Source organism: Chiloscyllium punctatum, chromosome 23, assembly GCF_047496795.1.
Source record: "Chiloscyllium punctatum isolate Juve2018m chromosome 23, sChiPun1.3, whole genome shotgun sequence".
NCBI lineage: Eukaryota > Metazoa > Chordata > Chondrichthyes > Orectolobiformes > Hemiscylliidae > Chiloscyllium > Chiloscyllium punctatum.
This window is the reverse complement of record NC_092761.1, coordinates 58,594,896-58,604,348: the sequence shown is the minus strand read 5'-3', so window position 1 is coordinate 58,604,348 and position 9,453 is coordinate 58,594,896. Positions and strand designations below refer to the sequence as shown.

General features: G+C 47.4%; 1 long non-coding RNA gene across 1 annotated transcript in view; it reads right to left on the bottom strand.

The window, feature by feature from the left end:
• Positions 1 to 643: 643 nt before the first annotated feature.
• The window catches only part of LOC140493984 (uncharacterized), a 33,891-nt gene continuing 25,081 nt past the window's right edge, over positions 644 to 9,453 (bottom strand). The window contains exon 3 of the long non-coding RNA XR_011963821.1: positions 644 to 1,036. This is a non-coding gene — a long non-coding RNA (uncharacterized lncRNA). The remainder of the gene's footprint in view (positions 1,037 to 9,453) is intronic.

Genomic DNA, 9,453 nt, shown 5'->3' with positions numbered 1-9,453 from the left:
GTTGGTTTTTTTGAAATATAGTCTTTCCTGTTTCTTCCCCCATTCAGACAGATTGTGGATGATTTTACAGCCTTTTCCCACTCTGCTCCTTAGAGGAATGTTTCCCAAACTACTTTGTTCCCCTATAACCCTGTTTTGAGGCTTCCAAGTTGTGGTGACCCCTGGGCAGGATCTGTGAGAGTCTGCTGTAACTCAGTCAGAGTTCCAAGGGGATATTGCAACTGTACTGATCATAATCCCAGGTCACCCATCTTAACCCTTAACACCTTTGCTTCACAGAGAAACAAAACTATTAGTCACAGATCTAAGCAACTGTCATCAATATCCTTTAATGAAAGAGTTTCAGATTTTCTGCCACCCTTTGTCTGTAGACCTGCTTATTGAAAGTTACTGTCACCAGCTACTGTTGGATATCCTGGCACTACTGCTTGAGCTCCCCTGCTTGGTGTTCTCTCTCACTGTCACCACCTGGTGCCACTATGCCATAAAATTAGATTAAAATAGTTAGGTGCTTGTGTTTAACCTGTGGAGAAACGATAAGCTGAAGGATCTTTCCTCCAGATGGGAAGGGGTAAGTTTCTTCCAGTTGTCAGTCTGTCAAGTAAGGGCATCAGTATTATTAATACCTTTGCCCAGCCTGTGTCAAATTTGGAAGCTAATATGTTTGGGTTCTGCAGCCTCAATGGGCCCCCGTTGCTCCAGAACTGGTCATGTACAATCAGAATGTCTCTGAACTTTGGAGAAGTAGCCAACCTGAAAGCGGAACGTTTGACTTCCATGCTGGAGTAATTCACCATTCCCCTCTTGTCTTGGTTTGCGGTTCCAACTGACGTAAATGATAACCATTCTGCTCTTCTCTTGAACCTGTGACGCTCTGCTCCTATACCAAGACACTCTTGGTTTCCAGAGAGAAAGGACCTTGGAGATCTGGACCTTCCAGGATAGGTGCTTAAACAAGCTTTTGTTCGAAGGTATAAAAGGAGTCTTCACGGGCTGGGCTCCAATTGCAACCACCCTCCATCTGGCCCTCACCCACCTGGAGAAGAAGGACACCTACGTCAGATTACCGTTCATAGACTTCAGTTCTGCATTTAACACAATCATTCCTCAGCACCTGATTGGAAAGCTGAGTCTGCTGGGCCTAAAGACCTCCCCGTGTAATTGGATCCTGGACTTCCTGACTGGCAGACCTCAGTCAGTCCAGATTGGGAACAGAATCAGCAACACCATCACACTGAGCACGGGGTCCCCCCCCCAGGGCTGTGTGCTCGGTCCACTGCTGTTCACCCCACTGACACATGATTGTGCAGTGATGCACAGGCCGAATCACATCATCACGTTCGCTGATGACACGATTGTAGTGGGTCTCAACAGCACGAACAGGGAATCAGCATACAGAGAGGAGGTGCAGCAGCTAATGGACTGGTGCCAACAACCTGACTCTGAATGTGGACAAGGCGAAAGAGATGGTTGCTGACTTCAGGAGGGCACGGAGCGACCACTCTCCGCAGGACATTGACGGCTCCCCCGTGGAGATCGTGAACAGCACCAAATGTTCAGGCATACATCTGGTGGAGAATAGCACCTGGTCCCTCAACACCAGCTCCATAGCCAAGTAAGCCCAGCATCTCTACTTTCTCGCAGAATGAGGAAAGCCCACTTCCCACACTCCCATCCTCATCACATTCTACAGAGGGTTCATTGAGAGTACCCTGAGCTGCTGCGTCACTGCCTGGTTCGGGAATTGCACCGTCTCAGATGGTAAGACCTTACAACGGATAGTGAGGACGGCTGAGAGGGTCATCGGGGTCTCTCCTCCCTCCATTATAGATATTTACAACACATGCTGCATTCAAAAGGCTAAGTGCATTGTGGAAGACCCCACACACCCCACACTCAAACTCCTCTCCCTCCTGTCATCTGGCAGAAATACTGGAACATTCAGTCTCTCACAGCCAGACTGTGGAATGGTTTCTTCCCCCAAGCCATCAGGCTCCTTCACACTGTATTATCGGACTCTTGCCCATCTGAAATTCTTTGCACAACTTCGAATTGCTGTTACAAAAATGTCTATTATTTATCATTCTTCCACAACTTGCGTGTTTTGCACTTCTTATGCACTTTATTCCGTGTACAATTGTGTAGTTTGTGCTGTCCATGTGGCGCTCTCGGTCCTGGAGGAACGCTGTCTCGGTTTTACTGTGTCAGTTGCATATAGTAGAAGTGACAAATAAGAGCTACTCTACTTTACTCTACTCTACTCCAACTCCCTGTCATGCTCTTTGAAGTATCACACCTTATTTCCCAACATCATCTTTAGCTGTCTCTGATTTCCTCAGCAAATGTGGAGTGGGGCAGCCAACTGTACAGAGCCTTACCCAGGCCCCCAGTGGTAACCAGCTAGTTGCAGTTCCACCCCTGCCTTAGGCCAAAGTCACTCCTCTATTCACGGATTTTCTCATCATCTGGAACAATGAAGTGCCCAAAGTACAATACCTTTGCCCAGAAAAGTTGGCATTTGTCTGGTTTGACTTTCAAATTAAACTGCAACAAATGCTTAGTCTTACAAGGGTCCACCCGAATATTGAGCCAGAGATGGCACAAGGAAGGATTGGAAAATAAGGTCACCAACAGACTTACTAACACATGGGTGAAGGTGGCAGGGGCATCACAGAGGCCATACAGCATTCTTGTATCAGGAAGTAAAGCCCTGAGGTACCTGTTCAGAATCTTGTCTTTTCAATGATCTTGTTTAGCAAATAGCTGGTTATAAATGCGGGCTAACTTGAGACTTCAGAAATATTTTGTACCTTTGAAAACCTGCAATGCTCTCTCAATCCTAGGTAAAGGGAATGATTGTTATAAGTCTTTGTGGAGAGCACCTGATAATCAAAACAAATCATCAGTTTTCGGTTTTTCTTTCTCACATGACTCCCTTTCTCGGATGAATCTCAGATTGCATTTCACTCCAAAGACTTCTGCACGTGGCCCCAGACATCCTGCCAGTGATGGGATGAGATTCTGGAGTGAATAATTTTTACTGGATGGTCATCTTTAGTTACAAACCTGTGGCTTAGCAATTCCCAAAACACAATTCAGCAACACCTTCACTGAAAGTTATCATGTACTTGGTGACAGTGCAAACAAGATACCTTCTCCAACTCACCATTGCCCATTCTGGAAATTACATTTGCAGTGTCTCTCCCAGTCAATCCACTAACTGTGCAAGGTTTACTGATGTCTACTAGCATCCTTGGTTGGAGATAAACACCTCTATCACTGAGATTGACAATCCAAATGGGACCCTCCCCTTTTCTACCGAAGTCAGGGCAACTCCCACTGTTCCACCAAGTGGATACTCTGCGACATGTGCCTGATATCGACCAATTGAGATGGCTGATATGAAACTTTAAGAACTTTGATTCCCCACTACTCAAACGGTTCCAGGGTTGCATACAAGCTGATACGTCTGAATGTGTGGAGCAAGGAGAAAGTCTCCAGTGTCCCATCAGCCAATTTTGGTCACTATAAATGTTTTGCAAGGACACCCAGATATCTCTTAACACATTTGATGCCAACACCTCTGTATTCCCATTATCCTTGATTCCACTGGAGTCGGGTCACAGGTTATCAGAAATCTCAAGCTATGGAAAGTGTAATTAAGGACAGATAGTGAGGGCCTAACATGGCCATGAGAGGGATGGTACAACCCATGTGAAACAGAGACATCAATCAGCTCACACTCCTCAGTCAGATGCTCATGGAGGAAGTGATAAGATATGGTTGATATCTCTACATCAAAGAGGCAGGGTGTCTATACCTTGTCGAATTCCACCCTCACTGCCTGGCAAGGCCCTGGCACTTCACAGAAAACAGAGCCTCTTCCTCAAGGAGCCTGAACTCACCCACCTGGCTCTCAGTGGGAGGCCCAGTCAGTTTAACATCTGGGAAGGACAGAAGGCTGTTACACTGAGTGGGTTCTCAGTGCCCAATGAGCTGCCTTTGTTGAGAGCAGTCTTGCTTCAAGTGCCCAGTCCTCTCACAATTCCAACAACAACTTTGGGCATTTCCTGGGTGAAGCTGACTGTAGAGATAGGACAGCAAGGACTGGATTGGTGCTTGCTGTTCAACAATGTGCCCCTGACTGCTACCTCAGATGGAGATCTACATCCCTGTCCAAGCCAACAGTTACCTCCTTCCCAGTCTTGGGAGTCCAATCTTTCCAAACAACCTAGAACATGGAACATAGAATGTTACAGCGCAGTACAGGCCCTTCGGCCCTCACTGTTGCGCTGACCTGTGGAACCAATCTGAAGCCCATCTATCCTACACTATTCCATTTTCATTCATATGTTTATCCAATGACCATTTAAATGCCCTTAAAGTTGGCAAGTCTACTACTGATCTGAATGACATGAACCCACACTTCTGAGAAATACGAGTTCAGTGCTATTGAACCTCTTCTAACTTGTCTGGACATTACCATCCGTCACTGCTTCTGCAAGGCCTTCCTTCACTACCCTGTCTCAGATCAGAAGGCAGAATCCAGAAGGACAATGTGGGTTGAACAACATCACCAACACCATGGATACAGAAACCAGGTTTCTCCCTTCAGCTGGCTTGTCGCTTAAAACCACAGCTGAAGTTGTGAAGGGGCTGAGGACCGAGGATGAGGAGAAATGTCTTCACCCAGAGAGTGGGGAGCCTGTGGAATTCTCTGCCACAGAAAGCAGTTGAAGCCAAAACATTGAATGCTTTCAAGCAGTTATATCATTCTTAGGGCCAAAGGGATCAAAGGGTATGGAGTGAAATCAGGTACAAGGTATTGAGTTGGATGATCAGCCATGATCATATTGAATGGTTCAGCAGGCTCAAAGGGCTGAATGGCCTATTCCTGCTCCTTTGTTTTTATCTTCCTATACAACTTCTTCACATTCACTTTATCTCAGCCAGGTGCCTTTCAATCGTATCTATCATGTCTTGATGCTTCTGCCCGTGAAACATTCCGCTATGTTAGAAACCTAACATGAGATTTGAACACATGGAAGTCCCAAACATCCCATATTTTGATGTCCTTTCAAACATGAAGAGAAATTATGTTAAACAAGGAAGTCTGAGAGTATACACATGGAGTGAAACCTGTAGGCTACAGTGGATTGAGGAATCATTTGTTTGTCTATGCCTCCTTTCGACTGATTCAGTTGCACCCCCCCCACCCCCCCCCCCCCACCCCCACTTCACTGTCAACACCATTAGGTGGATATTTGTTGCACTTCAAGACCTCATAGAATCCCTACAGTGTGGAAACAGGCCATTGGGCCCAGCAAGTCTAAACGGTCCTCTAGAGGGTAACCCACCCAGGCCCATTCCTCTACATTTCCCCTGACTAATGCACCTAAACCACATATCCCTGAACACTATGGGCAATTTAGCATGGCCAATTCCCCTAACCTGCACATCTATAGAACATAGAACATAGAACATAGAACAATACAGCACAGAACAGGCCCTTCGGCCCACGATGTTGTGCCGAACTTCTAACCTAGATTAAGCACCCATCCATGTACCTATCCAAATGCCGCTTAAAGGTCGCCAATGATTCTGACTCTACCACTCCCACGGGCAGCGCATTCCATGCCCCCACCACTCTCTGGGTAAAGAACCCACCCCTGACATCTCCCCTATACCTTCCACCCTTCACCTTAAATTTATGTCCCCTTGTAACACTCTGATGTACCCGGGGAAAAAGTTTCTGACTGTCTACTCTATCTATTCCTCTGATCATCTTATAAACCTCTATCAGGGGTGCCTCATCCTTCGCCGTTCCAACAAGAAAAAGGCCGAGAACTCTCAACCTATCCTCGTACGACCTACTCTCCATTCCAGGCAACATCCTGGTAAATCTTCTCTGCACCCTCTCCAAAGCTTCCACATCTTTCCTAAAGTGAGGCGACCAGAACTGCACACAGTACTCCAACTGTGACCTAACCAAAGTCCTGTACAGCTGCAACATCACTTCACGACTCTTGAATTCAATCCCTCTGCTAATGAACAATAATACTCCATAGGCCTTCTTACAAACTCTATCCACCTGAGTGGCAACCTTCAAAGATCTATGTACATAGACCCCAAGATCCCTCTGTTCCTCCACCTGACCAAGAACCCTACCATTAACCCTGTATTCCGCATTCTTATTTGTTCTTCCAAAATGGACAACCTCACACTTGGCAGGGTTGAACTCCATCTGCCACTCCTCAGCCCAGCTCTGCATCATATCTAAGTCCCTCTGCAGCCGACAACAGCCCTCCTCACTGTCCACAACTCCACCTATCTTCGTATCATCTGCAAATTTACTGACCCACCCTTCGACTCCCTCATCTAAGTCATTTATAAAAATTACAAACAGCAGAGGACCCAGAACTGAACCCTGTGGAACTCCACTTGTAACTGGGCTCCAGGCTGAATATTTACCATCTACCACCACTCTCTGCCTTCGACCGGTTAGCCAGTTTTCTATCCAATTGGCCAAATTTCCCTCTATCCCATGCCTCCTGACTTTCCGCATAAGCCTACCATGGGGAACCTTATCAAATGCCTTACTAAAATCCATGTACACTACATCCACTGCTCTACCCTCATCCACATGCTTGGTCACCTCCTCGAAGAATTCAATAAGACTTGTAAGGCAAGACCTACCCTTCACAAATCCATGCTGGCTGTCCCTAATCAAGCAGTGTCTTTCCAGATACTCGTAAATCCTATCCCTCAGTACCCTTTCCATTACTTTGCCTACCACAGAAGTAAGACTAACTGGCCTGTAATTCCCGGGGTTATCCCTATTCCCTTTTTTTGAACAGGGGCACAACATTCGCTACTCTCCAGTCTCCTGGTACCACCCCCGTTGCCAGTGAAGACGAGAAGATCATTGCCAACGGTACTGCAATTTCCTCTCTTGCTTCCCACATAATCCTAGGATATATCCTGTCAGGCCTGGGGGACTTGTCTATCCTCAAGTTGTTCAAAATGTCCAACACATCTTCCTTCCTAACAGGTATCTCTTCTAGTTTATCAGTCCGTTTCACACTCTCCTCATCAACAATACGGTCCCTCTCGTTCGTAAATACTGAAGAGAAGTACTTGTTCAAGACCTCTCCTATCTCTTCCGACTCAATACACAGTCTCCCACTACTGTCCTTGATCGGACCTACCCTCGTTCTCGTCATTCTCAGGTTTCTCACATACGCATAGAATGCCTTGGGGTTATCCTTGATCCTATCCGCCAAGGATTTTTCATGCCCTCTCTTAGCTCTCCTAATCCCTTTCTTCAGGTCCCTTCTGGCTATCCTGTATCCCTCCACTGCTCTGTCTGAACCTTGTTTCCTCAACCTTATGTAAGCCTCCTTCTTCCTCTTTACTAGACATTCAACCTCCCTTGTCACCCAAGGCTCCCTCACACGACCATTTCTTTCCTGCCTGATAGGTACGTACAGATCAAGGACACGTCGTATCTGCTCCTTGAAAAAGTTCCACATTTCCACCACATCCTTCCCTGACAGCCTATGCTCCCAACATATGCTCCTCAAATCCTGTCTTACAGCATCGTAATTTCCCTTCCCCCAATTGTAAAATCTTCCTTGTTGTGCGCACCTAACTCTCTCCATAACCAAGGTGAAAGTCACAGAATTGTGGTCACCATCACCAAAATGTTCACCCACTAACAAGCCCGCCACTTGTCCCGGTTCATTACCGAGTACCAAATCCAATATGGCCTCCCCTCTGGTTGGACATTCTACATACTGCGTTAGAAAAGCTTCCTGGACATACTGCACAAACACCGCCCCATCCAATCTACTTGATCTAAAGAGCTTCCAATCAATATTTGGGAAGTTGAAGTCGCCCATGACTACGACCCTGTGGCTTCTGCACCTTTCCAAAATCTGTTTCCCAATCTGTTTCTCCACATCTCTGCTGCTATTGGGGGGGCCTATAATAAACACCCAACAAGGTGACTGCACCTTTCCTATTTCTGACTTCAGCCCATACTACCTCCAGAGGCAGATCCCCCTCAAACTTCCTTTCTGCAGCCGTTATACCATTTCTAATTAGCAATGCCACCCCCCCTCCTTTTTTACCACCCTCCCTAATCTTACTGAAACATCTGTAACCAGGAACCTCCAACAGCCATTCCTGTCCCTCATCTATCCATGTTTCCGTGATGGCCACAACATCGTAGTCCCAGGTACCGATCCACGCCTTAAGTTCACCCACCTTATTTCTGATACTCCTTGCGTTGAAGTATACGCACTTGAGCCCATCTCTGTGTCCGCAAGTAGTCCCTGTCAGTGCTACCTTCTCCACAGCCTCCCTACAGTCTTGGGCATCCTGACACACAGCTAGCTTACTTGCTGGACTACAAGTCCAGATCCCATCCCCCTGCCAATTTAGTTTAAACCCCCCCGAAGAGTGCTAGCAAACCTACCCCCCAGGATATTGGTGCCCTTCTGGTTCAGGTGCAACCCGTCCTGTTTATACAGGTCCTACCTTCCCCAGAATGCAGTCCAATTGTCCAAATATCTGAAGCCCTCCCTCCTACACCATCCTTGCAGCCACATGTTCAACTGCACTCTCTCCCTATTCTTTGCCTCACTGTCACGTGGCACCGGCAACAACCCAGAGATGACGACTCTGTCTGTCCTAGCTTTTAGCTTCCAGCCTAACTCCTTGAGCTCTTGAATGACCTCCCCACCCCTCTTCCTACCTATGTCGTTGGTGCCAATGTGTACCACGACCTCTGGCTGCACACCCTCCCCCTTAAGGATTCTGAAGACACGGTCCGAGACGTCTCGGACCCCAGCACCCGGGAGGCAACAAACCATCCGAGAGTCTCGCCCATGTCCACAGAACCGCCTGTCCGTCCCTCTAACTAGAGAGTCCCCTATAACTAGCGCTCTCCTCCTCTCCCCTTTTCCCTTCTGAGTCTCAGAGCCACAGACCCCTTCACTGCAGCTTACACCTGCAAGGCTGTCCCCCCCAACAGTTTCCAACGCTGTATACTTATTTTTTAGGGGAACGACCACAGGGGAACCCTGCACTGCCTGCTTCTTCCCCTTCCCACCTCTAACTGTTACCCAGCTACCTCTGTTCTCCGGCGTAACTATGTCCCTGTAGCTTCTATCGATCACCCTCTCAGCCTCTCGAATAATCCTCAGCTCATCCAGCTCCAGTTCCAGTTCCCTAACTCGGTCGGTGAGGATCAGGATCTGACTGCATTTCCTGCAGACGAAGTCGGCAGGAGTATCGGTGGTCACCCCTACCTCAAACATCCTGCAGGAGGAACATCCCACCGCCTGCGCTGCCATGACTGTACACTTTGTCTCCAAAAACAAGAACACTGAGTCAATAACCTGTGGACTTTAAAGTTAGGTTAGAGGAGGCCCTACGAAAGTAGGACCT